The 16,065-nt window shown below is 49.1% G+C and overlaps 1 protein-coding gene across 3 annotated transcripts in view; it reads left to right on the top strand.

The window, feature by feature from the left end:
* ASB3 (ankyrin repeat and SOCS box containing 3) overlaps nucleotides 1–16,065 on the top strand; it is a 128,359-nt gene that overhangs the window by 42,015 nt on the left and 70,279 nt on the right. The window contains exon 1 of one of the 3 annotated variants that reach the window (XM_050951865.1): nucleotides 1,189–1,312. The exons of the other annotated variants lie outside the window; for them this stretch is intronic. The gene's annotated coding sequence lies outside the window, so the exon portion shown is untranslated. Of the gene's footprint in view, nucleotides 1–1,188; nucleotides 1,313–16,065 lie in introns of those variants that run through there. 3 annotated transcript variants of the gene reach the window in all.

Here is a 16,065-nt window from a genome sequence, read left to right as displayed (position 1 = left end):
TAAAATTTTCTCTGCGTTATCATGTGCAATATGCTGTCCCGTCATTTTCCACTCCAACACTAGAATTGTTTGTGCACAATGTGTGTTTCTGAAAAAGGATGACACCAGAGCATCTGAGACATCAGATGTGCTGGAGTCCTTTCAGAATGAGAAATTATATACAAATTTAAATAATGTGTAGTGGTAATGTACTTATTTAAATAAGCAATGTAATTTAGTGGTTAGATCATCAGCAGTTGGGAATAATGACTCAGTTCTGCTGCTGACTCATCATGATGTTGTGTACATTAGGGAAACTTTGCAAAAATGTCCCACTCTTGCTAATGCCAGTTCAGTTCCATTGCTGTTAGCATCATTGGAAAGCATAGTGTAGACAAGCTGCTGGGTTCAAATGGTGTTTTAGGGTTTGTCCATACAATGGGTTTATTTCAGACTAACTCGCATTTTTTCAAATTAAAAAGGAATGCATCCACACAACACAATTCTTCTGAATTAGCTGGCTAGTTAGTGCAAACTGGGTAATCCACTTTAATTCATTCCAAAATGAATTTCCAGTTGGAATATTGTGTGTAAATAATATGGAGTTTGTGTGGCTGCCTCAGTATTTCAGGTTAATTTTTCAGTCCTCCCACTGGTAGGACACTGCATTGTTTTGCACCAGGACTGAACTGTCTGTTCACCTGTGTGCCCTTTACTGCACAGGGATCGTCATGACCAGATGTTACCTCCCTATTTAAATGCTGGCGTGCAGCCAGGAACGCTCTGTTTATGATTACACACTCCTGGAGCATTACAGCAGTGCTATAGCAACCATGCCTTGTGTGTCTGTGGAGAGCCTTGCAGAAGTCATGGATTTTCTTGTGATCTGGGGAAAGGAATTGGTGCAGTCCTGCTTTAATATTAGCCACTGTAATAAGAAAATGCTCAAGTATATAGCTAATCAAATGACCAACTGGGGTCACTCCTTGGACTTGGCTCAATGCTGCAATGAAGGGCAGAAGCTTTGTCAGAATTATAAAAAAAAAATAAAATAAAATAAACCCAATGACAGAACGAGGACCTTTGGCAGTACTCACACTACCTGCCCCTACTTTGAGGACCTGGATAGGATTTTTACCATCTAGGCCACCATTGAAGCTCAATATATTATGGAGAACACCAAGGAGAATCCTGACTAGTACTCCGAAGTGGAGGATTCCCTGAAAACCAGGATTTCTTTCCCATGCAAGATCCCAAGCCTGACCTAGAGGAACAGACTTCTGATACCGAGGCAGACACCAGACTGACAGATCTGAGGAGGGGATCTCTGCCCGTAAGTATTACGAACTATATTACAATAAAAATGTATAGGTTGTTTTAACATATTGTTGTTCCAGGTGCCCAGTGGAAGCCACCAGTTTGGGTGGATGAGAGCTCAGCTTCTCATCCCCACTTCTTTTACGCAGTATAGTAACTGTGCCAGGGAATTTCAGCTCTGTAGGGATTATATCCCTGATATTATCATTTCTCACAGCCATCTGCCACCTCATCTCCCTTCCTGGTCAACTGCCATGGTCTCCCAGGCTTCCTGCCCTGGTTAAATTAGGGGTGCCAGACTGGTTTAAAAAAAAAAACAAAAAACCAACCAAACAAAAAAACACAGCATATAATGCAGGCATGTTTATTGAAATGTCAGTTGCAGAAAAATAATACAGCATAAAAAAATACTTTGTTTCAGAGTTTGATCAGTGCCCTGAGCTTTCAGCTATCATAGCATTTGATAAGGTATGTTTCCAAAAAGGTAACAGTAAATGCATAGAGATGCATAGGCATTTGGCTAGCTGTAATAAGACCATCAGCATTGTTAACAATTACAGCAGAACTGTATTTAGCAGTATACTTTTTGCATGTTGGCAGGTGATTTTAAACAGAATTTAAGGCAAAGATAATGCTGCATATTGGCAGAAACATTGCAGAATAACACAGCCTTCTCAGGATTACTTCTGTGGGTAACCTGCCTCTTCCAGTCCTGCAGCATTTCTGGGGGTGATTAAAATCACTGCATAGATTTCTGGTCTGCTCATCCCCTTATTCGAAAAGCCTCTTCTCTGCCTCTGTATTAAGGTTGCATTGTCCAATGCTAGGACTGCCTGCAGAAGTGGACGGGCAGACAAAGTATGGCACCTGCAAACATCCTAGGCCCTGTCCTCCTCAGCCCATGTAGACCTCCAAATCCTTCTGTCCATCCCTAGGTTCCTTGCCCGTGCAAACAACCAGTCCAAACCCCTGAAACTCTGCTGCCCACCTTAGCCAATCATAGCCAAGGCTCCCGTGCAGAGGGAAATTCAGGTGAAACACTTTTCTCCCCAACTGGCAAGAGACTTGAAATAGCATTCCAGAACTGAGCATTTTATAATTGTTGCCATGGAAACTTGAATCGCTTCAGTAACTACTTGTTCTGTTTCTCAGCTCCCCCTGCTTCTTCATCTGACACCCTATGGCCCCCAAGGAGAGGAACATTGTCAACTGCAGAATACCTGATTAATCAGAAAAGGGAAGACCAAAGGTGAAGTGTTTGGGGACTTTGTGACAGCATCCCATAAGTGGAGTAAGAAGACAGACGAGTAAACAGAAATTCTTCTTTCAGAGAGACAAGACAGAGGTTCTCCGTGCTGACTGAGAGGAAGGCAAAAAACGTGCATAGACAGGGAGAGATGCTGAGACAGGACTTGGAGCACATGCAAAACCAGACTGTCTTGTCTAAGAACATGTTGGCACAATGTTCTGCTACAGCACCAGAATCCCAGCACAGACATGTTCTGCAGCCATAGGGAATAACAGGTACTGGGAGCAGCAGTACCATTCCCAAAACTCAAGCCACAGGCATTTCCCTCTCTCCACCATACCACAAGAGTCTGGAAACTGTGACTTTTGGGAACCCTCCTTCACCCTTACGATGACAAATGGTAGTTTCTTTTCATGCCATCCACAATCCAAGGCAAAGCCACTGTGCAGAAATACTGCACATACAGATGCTTGTCACAAGTGTAGCACCAGAACTTTTTTCTAATGTGGTGCATATCTGCACAATGATGTTGTATACAGTTTGCGATGTTTTGCATTGTTTTCACTGTTGTTGTTCATGTTGCAGTGGCTAAAAATATAGTTTTATTCAATTAATGTTTTTGTTTGCACTGCTTGATGTTCAGTAATAGTTAATTTTGACAAAAGTTCAATAAAGGTTCATAAAATATCACATATCCCGTGTACATACCAAAACACTCTTCCAAAAAAGTTTATTTTGCTTTTTAAACTGCTTTATGGTACATCTGTTTAATTAAATCCCTACACACACACTAATGAAACCATGCCACAATTCAGCTGCTAGTCTCAAAGTAGGTGCACAGGGTGTCCTTGACCCTGTGGCCTTGACTATTTGCTGCAGTTTGCAAAGGGAGCCTCTTGGCTGTTCATAGTATCAGTAATGAAAGTGTCTGAACCTCCACCTCCCACCCATCAGTGAGGATCTCACAGATGTCATGCAGACCATAGCAAGCAGTTGTCACATATGGTATATATTGCTCAGCAGTCTTCAGCCTCTCCCTCTCAGATCTCCAAACGCACAGTCCATTGTCATTCTTCAGTTACTCAGGGTATATAGTAGAACAGGTCCTTTCTCTTGTTCAAGTGTCCAGTAAAAAGTTTTATATAAAAATCAGGATTAGAAAAATAAGATGAGTCTCCAAGAATGATGGGGGGAATCAAAATACTATTAAGGTCCATAGAGATCCTGCAGCAACTTTTTCCCATACCAGGGAGTCCAATGAGACTGGACTCAATGGTTCCACCTATGGGAGAGCCAAATGAAGGAGTTGGACATGCTGTCCACTCCTAACACATTCGAGGCTGCCAGGAACCTCATAGAGATGGCAACCCAGCACTCCCCAGCGCTGGCGGGGGGCTGGAATTTCCAAGGACAAACCGGCCATGCTGTGGCACTGTTCGCCCTCTCCTCTGCACTGATCACCGGAACTATCCTGAACAGCACTGCCGTGGAGTCCGAGATCAGACTCGTCCTCCGAGTCGGAGCCAGAATTGTACGTCTTCAGACACAGGTGGCACCAGTCTTGTCGCTCCAGGCAAAATGCGATGCAACATCTTCCGATGATGCCCTGGCCACCACATTGGCAGGTGCCTGCTCAGTGGCTGTTCTGGACCTCATGGGCATATCATCAAGCCTAGGGGCCAAGCTCCAGATCCCTTTTGGTTGCCTTGGACAGATGGGGGCCTCTGTCTGCCTCCATGGTGAGGGAACTTCCAAAGGGTTCGGAGCCCTGCTCCTGGGCTGGCACTGAGGCTGATGCTGTGGTCAGCGCCGTACCCAGCACTGAACCTGGTACTGAGTTTGCAGCGATGGGTCTTGAGCATGGTAGAATTGGGATATTCTTTCAAATCGTGTACCCTCCTACTCACGTTCCCCATCCCTCTTCAGGGACCCTTCTCATGAGCAACTTCTAATGCAGGAGGTGCACATGGTCCTACAAGTCAGGGTGATAGAAGAGGCACCTATGTAGTTCAGGGGCCGGGAATTCTATTCCTGTTACTTCTTAATCCCCAAAGCCAGAGGTGGGCTTTGGCCTATTTTAGACCTGCGAAACCTCAACAGATTCATGAAGAAGCTGAAGTTTCGCATGATCTCCATGGCTTTCATTATCCGCTCTCTGGATCTGGGGGACTGGTATGCTGTCCTCGACTTAAAGGACACGTACTTCCATGTGTCCATAATCCCATCCCAGAGAAGGTTCCTTTGATTCATGGTCAACAACATCCATTATCATTTCACAGTCCTCCCCTTTGGCCTTTTGGTGGCCCCTGAGGTGTCAACCAGGTGCATGGCAGTCGTGACAGCCTTCCTGCAGAAGTGGCAGGTGCAAGTATTCCCATACCGGCTGTCTTATCAAGGGCCAATCTTGGGTCCAAGTGGAGAACCACGTGAGCCTGGTGCGCATGACATTCCTCAGGTTCGGTCTCATTCTAAATGTTGCAAACTCAACATACCCCCTACACAAAGGATAATGTGGGCCCTCCTGGACTCCACCCAGGCAAGGGCTTTTCTCACGGATGTTCATTTCCTCGCCATGAGCACCATCATAGAGGATTTCAAGAGATTCCCCACTATGATGGTGTGGACTTGTCTGAAATTGCTTGGACATATGGCTGCCTGCACGTATGTGATAGTGCATGCCAGGCTCTGACTACGTCCCCTTCAGGCGTGGCTAGCCTGAGTTTATAGGCCAAACCGAGACCACATAGACAGACTGATCACTCTTACTCCTCAGGTTCTCGAATTCCTCTGATGGTGGGTCAACCCACAAGCAGTATGTGCGGGAATACCCTTTTCCACACCTTAGCTGTCGCCGTCTCTAGTCACAGATGTGTCGGCGCTGAGATGGGGAGTGCACCTAGGTGAACTCAGGACTCAAGGCCTCTGGTCCCATGCAGAACTTTTGCTGCACATCAATGTCAGGGAGCTGTCGACAGTTCACCTCGCTTGACAGACATCTCAAACCCATCTGCAGGGCAGATGTGTATCCGTATTGACAGACAATACCACAGCAATGTTTTATATAAACAGAAAGGGTGGTGCTCGCTTCTCTTCCCTGTGGGACTTCTGCATCACCCACTCGATACAATTGGGGGCCTCGTACCTTCTAGGTTCACAAAACAAACTGGCCGATTGCCTCAGCAGGTTGTTTCACAGCCAGGAGTGGTCCCTTCTCTCAGATGTCGTCATCATCAACATTCCCCAAAGATGGGGATCTCCCCAGATATACCTGTTTGTGACGCAATACAATAGGAAATGTCAACAGTTCTGCTCCTTCTTGAATCACAACCCTGGCTCGCTCTTGGAGGCCTTCATCCTGTCCTGGAAAGGGCTCCTGCTGTATGCATTCCTGCCCTTCCCACTCATAGATTCATAGATTCTAGGACTGGAAGGGACCTTGAGAGGTCATTGAGTCCAGCCCCCTGCCCTCATGGCAGGGCCAAATACTGTCTAGACCATCCCTGATAGACATTTATCTAACCTACTCTTAAATATCTCCAGAGATGGAGATTCCACAGCCTCCCTAGGCAATTTATTCCAGTGTTTAACAACTCTGACAGTTAGGAAGTTTTTTCCTAATGTCCAACCTAAACCTCCCTTGCTGCAGTTTAAGCCCATTGCTGCTTGTTCTGTCCTTAGAGGCTAAGATGAACAAGTTTTCTCCCTCCTCTTTATGACACCCTTTTAGATACCTGAAAACTGCTATCATGTCCCCTCTCAGTCTTCTCTTTTCCAAACTAAACAAACCCAATTCTTTCAGCCTTCCTTCATAGGTCATGTTCTCAAGACCTTTAATCATTCTTGTTCTTCTCTGGACCCTCTTCAATTTCTCCACATCTTTCTTGAAATGCAGTGCCCAGAACTGGACACAATACTCCAGTTGAAGCCTAACCAGCGCAGAGTAGAGCAGAAGAATGACTGCTCGTATCTTGCTCACAACAGTCCTGTTAATGTGTCCCAGAATCACGTTTGCTTTTTTTGCAACAGCATCACACTGTTGACTCATATTTAGCTTGTGGTCCACTGTAACCCCTAGATCCCTTTCTGCGGTACTCCTTCCTAGACAGTCTCTTCCCATTCTGTATGTGTGAAACTGATTTTTCCTTCCTAAGTGGAGCACTTTGCGTTTGTCTTTGTTAAACTTCATTCTGTTTACCTCAGACCATTTCTCCAATTTATCCAGATCATTTTGAATTATGACCCTGTCCTCCAAAGCAGTTGCAATCCCTCCCAGTTTGGTATCATCTGCAAACTTAATAAGCATACTTTCTATGCCAATATCTAAGTCTTTGATGAAGATATTGAACAGAGCCGGTCCCAAAACAGACCCCTGTGGAACCCCACTTGTTATACCTTTCCAGCAGGATTGGGAACCATTAATAACTACTCTCTGAGTACGGTTATCAAACCAGTTATGCACCCACCTTATAGTCCATGAGGTCCTCCTCAAGGTCTGGCGAGAGAAAGCATAGTTAATCTTAATAGCACCAGCGTGGCCATGTCAGCACTGGCTCACCACGCTGCTGGACCTGTTAGTGGATATGCCCATGACTTTTCCCCTAGTTCTGGACTTGATCACGCAGGACCATGGCCACCTCCAGCACCCCAACTTAGAATGTCTCTCATCTCATAGCATGGAAACTCCGTGGGAACCCGCTAAAACTTACCTGCTCAGACTCAGCTAGGGAGGTTCTCCTAGGCAGCAAGAAACCTTCCACTCTCGCCATTTATCTGGCAAAGTGGAAGAGATTTTCCATTTGGTCCTTACAGAAAGGTACTCCTTCATTGTAGTCCTCGATTCCCTTTATCCTGGACTATTTACTTCTCCTGAAACAACAGGGGCTGGCAGTCTCATCAGTAAAGGTGCATCTGGTGGCAATTTTGGCTTTCCATTTTGTCTCAGTGGGCCGCTCAGTGTTTGCTAATCCTCTGGCTGGCTGTTTCCTCAAGAGGTTGGACAGACTGTACCCCCAAGTAAAACAGCCGATCTCTCCATGGGATCTTAACCTGGTGCTCTCAAGGCTCATGAGCTCACCCTTTGAGCCCCTAGCAACATGCTCGCTGCTCTACCTTTCTTGGAAACTGGTATTCCTAATGGCTATAACATCAGCGAGGAGGTTGTCTGAGCTCAAGGCTTTGATGTCCGAGCCCCCTTATTCTGTGTTTTATAAGAACAAGGTACAATTGCGGCCGCACCCAGCTTTCCTCCCAAGGTAGTTTCGCAATTTGACGCAAATCAGGACATCCTTCTGGCAGGGTTATACCCTAAGCCGCACGCCAACAACAGGGAATGCATACTTCATTTCCTGGATGTTAGACAGCCATTAGCCTTTTACATTGAGCGAACAAAGCCGTTTAGGAAGTTGATGTAGCTCTTCATCACTATTGCCGAAAGAATGGAGGGTCTCCCTGTTTCATCCCAGAGAGTCTCTTCTTGGATGATGGACTGTATCAGAATGTGCTATGACCTAGCAAAGATTCTAGCCCAAGCATTGGCAGCACACTCCACAAGAGCGTATGCGTCATCTGCAGCATTTCTGGCACAAGTCTCCATTCAGGACATGTGCAGGGCAGCAACATGGTAGTGTATCCACACCTTTGTGTTGCACTATGCCATCACGCAGCAGGCTAAAGATTATGCTGCGTTTGGTAGAGCCGTGCTACAGTTTGCAACTCTTTGAACTCCAACCTCTCTTCTGGGGGCTGCTAGAGAGTCAGCTACTTGAAATTGACATGAGCAATCACTCAAAGAAGAAAAAACAGTTACCTGCCTTTCGTAACTGTTGTATTTCAAGATATGTTGCTCATGTCCATTCCAAGACCCACCCACCTCCCCTCTGTTGGAGTATCCGGCAAGAAGGAACTGAAGAGACGGCGAGTTGGCAGGGACCTATATAACCGCCATAAGGATGCCACTCCAGGGGGCTCCACAGCCGACCTGACTGGTACCACTAGGGCAGAGGTAGGCAACCTATAGCATGTGTGCCAAAGGCGGCACACGAGCTAATTTTCAATGGCACTCACACTGCCCAGGCCCTGGCCACTGGTCTGGGGGGCTCTGCATTTTAATTTAATTTTAAATGAAGTTTCTTAAACATTTTTAAAACCTTATTTACTCTACATACGACAATAGTTTAGTTATATATTATAGACTTATAGAAAGAGACCTTCTAAAAATGTTAACATGTATTGCCGGCATGCGAAACCTTAAATTAGAGTGAATAAATGAAGAGTCGGCACACCACTTCTGAAAGGTTGTCGACCCCTGCACTAGGGGAAAAACCTTCCAATGACTGTACACATGGTGTGCACACATCTACTTGGAATGGACGTGAGCAACACTTCTTGAAGAACAACAGTTATGAGAGTTAGGTAACTGTGTTTTTTCCATATCACTCTTAAAAATCTCACTCTTGTCAAGTTGCAAACAAAATAAAAGTTAATAATATAACTGACAAACAAGCAATCTGATGTAATGGAATCATCAAGTTATGCAGATATCTTGCCTGAGTAACCTCATGTTCTTATTATTGTAACCCCTGAGGTATATCTGAGGTATATATTTTCCCCCCATTACTGTAATAATATAAAGGTATTGAAGGTATTACTCTGCTCAGTATTACAAGACCTAAGTGATGTAGACAGCTAAGTCTCCATGACTAAGTCAATTTTTGAAATAGGATTTAGCTGTCTAAGACTATGTCTGCACTACTGCTCCCCTGAATCGACGCTCTGGGGATTGATGCACTGGGGTCTATTTAGCGGGTTTAGTGAAGTCGACCCCGCTACTCTACCCCGAACGAGAAGAGTAAGGTAGGTTGATGGGGGAGTGTCTCCTATTGACCCAGCGTAGTGTGGACCCTGTTGTAAGTCGACCTAAGCTACATTGACTCCAGCTACATTATTCACATAGGGAGTTGGCTGATGTGATTGCAGAGCCATTGACCATTATCTCTGAAAATTTGTGGCAGTCGGGGGAGGCCCCAGACGATTGGAAAAAGGCAAATATAGTGCCCATATTTAAAAAAGGTAAGAAAGAGAAAAACTACAGATTGGTCAGTCTCACTTCAGTCCCCAGCAAAATCATGGAGCAGGTCCTCAAGGAATCCAGTTTGAAGCACTTGGAGGAGAGAAAGGATATCAGGAAAAGTCAGCATGGATTCACCAAGGGCAAGTCATGCCTGACCAACCTGATTGCCTTCTGTGATGGGATAACTAGCTCTGTGGATATGGGGAAAGCAGTGGACTTGATATATCTTGACTTTAGCAAAGCTTTTGATATGGTCTCCCACAGTATTCTTGCCAGCAAGTTAAAAAAGTATGGATTGGATGAATGGACTATAAGGTGGATAGAGAGCTGGCTAAATTGTCGGGCTCAATGGGTAGTGATCAATTGCTTAATATCTAGTTGTCAGCTGATATCAAGCGGAGTTCCTCAGGTGTCGGTCCTTGACCGGTTTTGTTCAACATCTTTATTAATGATCTGGATGATGGGATGAATTGCTCCCTCAGCAAGTTTGCAGATGACACTAAGCTGAGGGAGAGGTAGATACGCTGGAGGGTAGGGATAGGGTCCAGAATGACCTAGACAAATTAGAGGATTAGGCCAACAGAAATCTAATGAGATTCAACAAGGACAAGTGGAGAGTCCTGCACTTAGGAAGGAAGAATCTCATGCACCACTACAGGCTGGGGGCCGACTGGCTAAGAAGCAGTTCTGCAGAAAAGGACCAGGGATTACAGTGGATGAGAAGCTGGATATACATCAGCAGTGTGCTCTTGTTGCCAAGAAGGCCAACGGCCTATTGGGCTGTATTAGTAGAGGCATTGCCGGCAGATTGAGGGAAGTGATTATTCGCCTCTGTTCGGCACTGGAGAGGCCACACCTGGACTATTGTGTCCAGTTTTGGTCCCCCACTACAGAAGGGATATGAAAATTGGAGAGAGTCCAGCATAGGGCAACGAAAATGTTCAGGGGGCTAGGTTATGTGACTTACGAGGAGAGGCTGAGGGAACGGGGCTTGTTCAGTCTGCAGAAGAGAAGAGTGAGGGGGGATTTGATAGCAGCCTTCAGCTACCTGAAGGGGGATTCCAAAGAGGCTGGAGCTAGGCTGTTCTCAGTGGTGGCAGAAGCAATGGTCTCAAGTTTCTGTGGGGAAGGTCTAGGTTGGATATCAGGAAACACTGTTTCACTAGGAGGGTGGTGAAGCGCTGGAATGGGTTACCTAGGGAGGTGGTGGAATCTCCATCCTTAGAGGTTTTTAAGGCCCAACTTGACAAAGCCCTGGCTTGGATGACTTAGTTGGTGTTGATCCTGCTTTGAATAGGGGATTGGACTAGATGACCTCCTGAGGTTTCTTCCAAAACTAATATTCTTCTTCGAGTGATTGCTCATATCCATTCCAGTTAGGTGTGTGTGCGCCGCGCGTGCACATTTGTTGGAAAACTTTTACCCTAGCAACTCAGTGGGCCGGCAGGTCGCCCCCTAGAGTGGCGCCGTCATGGTGCTCGATATATACCCCTGCCGGCCTGCCCGCTCCTCAGTTCCTTCTTACCGCCCATGTCGGTCGTTGGAACAGTGGAGCATGGCTTAGCTGACCTCCACTTCCCTAGCTACTCGTAGTTCTCGTATATAGTTATGTTATAATCCTTTTATATATATATTTGTATAGTTATACGTTTTCTCTTTGCTAACATAGTTAGTTTAGTAATAGTTAGCGGGGTTCAGGAAGTAGCCCCTTCCCTGCACCCGGTGCCGGAGCCCATGCACGGCTCACCGGGTTGTAAAATGGGCTCGGCATGCCAGAAGCCGATGCCGACGGGAGATCCACACGACTCCTGTTTGAAGTGCCTCAGGGAATCACACTTGACAGCTAAGTGCCCCATTTGCAAGGCTTTTAAGCTGAGAACAAGAAGGAGCGGGACTTTCACTTACCCCTCCACCTTTGGCACTGAGCTGGCAGAAGCGCCTCCTCGGCATCGGACCCCGCCGGTACTACCAAGGCCTTTCACCGGCACCGAAGTCGACTCGGCACCGCTCCCTTCCTCTGAGGTTGAGAGAGCCTACAATTTGCGCTGGTGCCTGACGGCCCCCCGGCACGCACCGTGGTTGAGCCCCTGCTCCTGCTGCCTCCGTGCCACCCGCATCGCAGCCAGAGAGCTCGTCTAAGTCGGATCGCCCGGCACCGACACCTGCAGAGGCACCGATAACATCGGCACCGTCGATCCCGGTCCCACAAGGGCCGTCGAATCCGGTGTCTGACAGCTTCCCGGCACGCGCCATGGTTGAGCTTACTGCTCCTGCTGCTTCCGTGCCAACCGCATCGCAGCCAGAGAGCTCGTCTAAGTCGGATCGCCCGGCACCGACACCTACCGAGGCTCTGACGACCTCGGTACCGTCGATCCCGGTCCCACGAGGGCCGTCGAATCCGGTGCCTGACAGCTCCCCAGTATGCACTGTGGTTGAGCCTGCTGTTCCCTCCACGCCGGAGACATTACCAACGGTGAGGGATCTCCTTGCCATGACAGAGTCGATGCTGCCTGACCCCGGCACCGCTGGTGTGGGTAATACAGTCTCTTCATATGACCGTCCTCTGTCGGCACAGCAGAGTGGCACTGTTCATGATCACGGTCCCGCAGACGCTCCAGGTCCCGTCGGCACACCCGACACCACTTGCAGTCCCAGTGCTGTTTTCCTCATCGGTACTGGTCGCACTCGCCGCACCGGTCGGTATCCTGTTCGCCGACCCGCTACTATCGGCACCATTCCGACTCCCGGCACCGCGACAGGTACCGTGACTCCCGTAGCCTCTTCCTGAGCCTCGAGATCTCGGTCGACCTCCCAGCACCATTCTGGTTGCAGGTCTGGATCTCGTTCCAGGTACCGGTACGCCTCCTGGTGCCGGTCCCCGGTGCCGAGTTGGGCAAGGTCCGATAGAGTCAGAGACTCTGCCCATGCCTTTTTTTTTAGTACCTCCATGGCATCCAGACACGCATCCGTGTCATCCCACATGCGCAGATCTTATGCTCAGGACAACAGTTCTGATACACCCCCCGACAACCTGAGGTGGAGGAGGTCCCAGAGGTAGAGGACCCGGTATGGTGCCCTCTAAGGGGTACGACTACTCGTCTGTCCGCTCTCCTCTCTGCTCACTAGTCTTTCAGTCTGTTAAGGAGACGTATTGGCATGGCCAGCGGGCGCCAGCCCCGAAACCGAAGGAGGCTTGGCGAATGAACCTACTTGGCCGCCAGGTGTACTCTGCAAAGGCCCTGCAGCTCTGGGTAGCAAAGCAACAAGCGTTGCTTAGCTGCTATAATTATAGCACCTGGGTGACGGTAGTTTAGTTTATGGAGTTTCTCCCTCAAAACTTCCGCCAAGAGTTCGCTGCCGTCTTGGAGGACGAGGGGGAAAAAAAAAGGTACCCAGAGCGTCCCTCCAGGCCTCGTTGGTCACAGCAGACTCTGCAGCCAGGACTCTGGCCTTTGGTGTCGCCATGAGGTGCATCTCATGGCTTCAGGTTTCAAACCTCCGGCCGGAGCTGCAGTATGCCATTCAGGACTTACCCTTTGTTGGTAAAGGCCTCTTCGCGGCAAAGACAGCCCCAGGCTGCGAAGCCTGATGGACAATAGGGTCCTAATGCGCTCTCTCAGCATGCATATGCCAGCGACCAAACGCAGGCCTTTCTGTCCCCAGCCACCATACTCTGTGCCTAGCCAGAGACAGGACTTTGGCAAACGGTGAGGCCAAGGTGGTCGCAGACAAATGTCAGGACCCCTAAAGAGCCAAGGTCAAGGTCCCTCGCAATTACCACTGGGACCAAAGACGAACCTTCCAAGGTGCGCCTGAGGGCGGTGTACCGTCACAGGCCGGGATCCCAATCCCGCTTTCTCCTGGCGTGGCCCCAGTTAATTTCAGATCGCTGGGTCCTGCGCACGGTGGAGCATAGGTACCACCTCTAATTTGTTCCAACCCTGTCCCCCTTCAGGGACCCCTCTCACGAGCAATTCCTCGTACAAGAGGTGCAGACGCCGACTGACAAAAGGGGCAAGGGGGTTTACTCCTGTTATGCCCTAGTCCCCCACTCGAACGGAGGTCTCAGACCTTCCTAGTCCTGCGCGGACTCAACCAGTTTAGGATAAGATTGAAGTTCCGCATGGTATCCCTAGGAACCATTATCCCATCCTTGCCTCCTGGGGACTGCTATGCCGCCCTTGATATGAAGAACGCGTACTTTCACAACGCCATCTTCCCTCCGCACAGGAGATACCTCCGCTTTCTAGCCAACCGTCAGTACTTCTGGTTTACGGTCCTACTGTTTGGCCTTTCTGCAGCCCCACAGGTATTGGCCAAGAATATGGCCATAGTCGCCGCCTACCTTCGCTGATGTCGGATATGCGTTTTTCCATATCTGGACGATTCGCTTATCCGAGGAGACTCCGAGACGCAAACCACTCAGCACGTGGGCATCGTCACGGTCTTATTCACAGGTCTAGGCCTGATGATTACTATAGAGCAATCCACTCTGGTTCCCACGCAGAGGTTGGACTTCCTAGGAGCTATCCTGGTCTCTGACCTAGCCGGAGCCTGCTTATCACAGCCGTGGTCTTAGGCGATGGCAACAATCATCCGAGGTCTGCAGACTTTCCCAACGACCTCGGCTCGCACTTGTCTCAGTCTCCTGAGTCCATGGCTGCCCGCAAGTTTGTAACCAAACACGCCAAGCTCCGCCTCCGTCCTCTCCAAGTCCGGCTCACCTTGGCGTACCGCCCGGACAGGGACCCAATGGTCATGGTAGTCACCGTTCCCTCGAGCACCTTAGGCTCCCTAGAGTGGTGGCTAACTCCCTCCCTGGTGTGGGCGGGGATGCGGTTCCATCCGCCCAGCCCTCACTGCCCCTGATGACGGACGCGTCATCTCTCTGCTCGAGTGCTCATGGTCACCTCCGAGCTTAAGGCCTTTGATCTTCTCGGGAGCTGGCATTCCACATCAATGCCCCAAAAATGAGAGTAGTCCACCTGGCGTGCCAGGGGTTCCAGCGGCAGCTGCGAGGCCGTGGTATCTCGGTGTTTACAGCCAACACAACGGCCATGTGCTTCATAAATAACCAGGGAGGGACATGGTCCTCCCCCCTTTTGTCAGGAGGCCATCCATTTCTGGGACTTTTGCATGGCCCACTCGATGGAGCTGGTGACATCCTTTCTCCCAGGCGTTCGGAACGGCTTGGCGCTTTGACTCAGCAGGTCTTTCCTGTCTTACGAGTGGTCACTCTGCCCCATGTGAGGCGTTCTGCTTTCCAGAAGTGGAGATTTTTCCTCACATAGACCTCTTCGCTCACCGCGAGAGCAGAAAATGCCAGATGTTCTGCTCCTTCCAAGGTCTCTCCTCGGGATCGATCTTGGACGCATTCCTGATGCCGTGGAAAGGCCAACTCCTTTAGGCCTTCCCACTGTTCCCACTGGTTCATTAGGTCCTACTCAAACTCCGCAGGGGCAGAGCGTGCATCATCATGATCACTCCAGCGTGGTCCAGGCAGCACTGATATACCACGTTGCTCGGCCTGTCAATAACCAACCCAATTACCCTGCCACCCCACCCAGACCTCATCACTCAGGGCCACGACAGGCTTCATCACCCGGACCTGCAGCCTCTTCGCCTCACGGTGTGGCTGCTGCGTAACTGAGCCGGGGTGGCAGGAAGCCTTCCACCTGGTCAACGTACCTGGCCGAGTGGAAGCGTTTCTTCTACAGGTGCAATACGCTCGATCTTGCTCATACTGAGGTCTCGATCCCCTCTGTTTGGCCTGCCTCTGGCCTTCAGCGGCAGGACCTGGCGGTATCATCGCTGAGGGTACACTTGGCAGCCATCTCTACCTTCCAGTCAGGCTAAGGTGGACGTTCCGTGTTCTCACACTCTATGGGTTCGAGGTCCCTCAAGGGCTTGGAGCGCTTGCACCCTCGGGTGCGCAGCCCAGCCCCAACCTGGGACCTCAGCCTAGTTTTAACCAGACTTATGTCTCCCCCATTTGAGCTGTTCGCGACCGGCCCTCTGTTATACCTGTCTTGGACGACAGCTTTCCTCGTAGTTGTTACATTGGCCAGACGAGTCTCCGAGCTCAGAGCTCTCACGGTGGTTCCACTGTACACTAGGTTTCACAAAGACAAGGTGCAGTTATGACCACACCCGGCTTTCCTCCCTAAGGTGGTTTCGGCCTTTCATGTTACCCACAGCTCAACGCAATGGGTGCCAGAATTGCACTCCCTGGACATCTGTAGAGTGCTCGCATTTATATTGCGCTGACAGAACCATTTCGTAAGGTGCCCCAGCTCTGTCACGGTAGCAGACCAAAGGGAAGGCTTGCTTGTTTTCCTCTCAGAGGATCTCATCTTGGGTGATGGCGTACATCCGCATTTGCTATGATTTGGCTCATATTTCCCCAAGCCACATCACCGTGCATTCTACCAGGGCTCAGGCTTCATCTGCC

The sequence above is a fragment of the Gopherus flavomarginatus genome, chromosome 4, assembly GCF_025201925.1.
Source record: "Gopherus flavomarginatus isolate rGopFla2 chromosome 4, rGopFla2.mat.asm, whole genome shotgun sequence".
Classification (NCBI taxonomy): domain Eukaryota; kingdom Metazoa; phylum Chordata; order Testudines; family Testudinidae; genus Gopherus; species Gopherus flavomarginatus.
The sequence above is the reverse complement of the archived record's forward strand: the minus strand, read 5'-3'. Positions and strand labels throughout refer to the sequence as shown.